The sequence below is a fragment of the Buceros rhinoceros genome, unplaced genomic scaffold, assembly GCF_000710305.1.
Source record: "Buceros rhinoceros silvestris isolate BGI_N320 unplaced genomic scaffold, ASM71030v1 scaffold9371, whole genome shotgun sequence".
Lineage (NCBI taxonomy): Eukaryota > Metazoa > Chordata > Aves > Bucerotiformes > Bucerotidae > Buceros > Buceros rhinoceros.
This window is the reverse complement of record NW_010392509.1, coordinates 22,464-23,782: the sequence shown is the minus strand read 5'-3', so window position 1 is coordinate 23,782 and position 1,319 is coordinate 22,464.

The window sequence follows — 1,319 nt, the reverse complement described above, 5'->3', positions numbered from 1 at the left end:
TCAGCAGGAATACTCTTCTAGTTAAACCATGTGGCTATCGCTCCCCCTGCATTCCTCCCTCTGCTCTAGGTTTGTTACTAAACCATCGTGCCAGTGTATCGCTATGGTTAGAGGTGTTTCTGCTCCTGACGTTTGTTTTCCAGGGCTTGGTAATATCCCGTGTTTGGATACAGGCAAACTTGGATTTCAGCATTTAGAATCCGTTGAATGTTGCCATCTTTTCCTGATCCTTTGAAAGATACCACTTGGTTATTGATGATCTGTAACTGCTAATGGTGTTCTCCTACTTGGATTTAACTGTTCTGAGTGGTGATGGTGAGGGATTGTGGTATTTAACTCCAAGGGCTTGAGACACAGAAATGGAGCACCCTCCTGCTTTGGGTTCCCACCAGTTTGGGCTTGGGCAGAGGAATTTCTGGGGAATGACTCAGAGTTGCTTGATCATGCTGTTTCGCTGGTTGGCAGAGGGCACTGCGACAACTAAACCTTTGAACTTTAGACACCAGAATAGAGGAATGTAAGTACCCTTTAATTCTGGGATGTAAATAGCCTTTATTTGCCTATCCCACCACTTTTATTCAGGATATATACAAATATATATACTCACACATATAAAGTGTCTCCTTCCCTTTTTTGCTCCTTCTCAAGTCCTTGTATAGATATATAACTCTGTAAAGACTATAAATGAAATTCTGTCTCCAAAATAATTGGGGTTTATCTTGATAAACAGTTGATATTTTTTTTTTTTTAAATCCAGGATGGTTCTGATGAAATAAACCTGTTTGGCAGGGCTTGCCTGAACACTGTTTCTCAGACCCATCATACAAATTTCTACTGTGGTGCAACCGAACCCACAGACTTAGTGTTGGGATAAGTGTTATCTCTATGTTGTGGATGTGAAACCCGAGTGTACACGTATGCTGCAGGGATAAGTGTGGTTTTTAGCACCATGATGGAGTGGTTGATGTATGAATTACTCAAACCGAGTGTCTGATGAGATCCCCGAAGTTGTACCTAAATTGCTGAGAGGAGTGGGGTGTTTTACACATTGGGCATATTGTTTTTTCAGGACCTCTAACACAGAATATCTGTAGGAAAGCAAAATGAGGGAAAGAATGTGTAATCCAGTAAGATACTGGGATGTCAAAGCTGGGAAATGCGTGTATGTTGGAAGTCTGGTTGCTTACAGGTACAGGGTGAAGTCTGAGCTTGTGACTGGAAATACCATGAGGAGAGTTGTAGACAATTCCTTGCTTTCAAGGAACATCTTTCCCATGGAAGTGTGGTGCTGTGCAGACAGCCGAAGGCTTTGTTTCTTG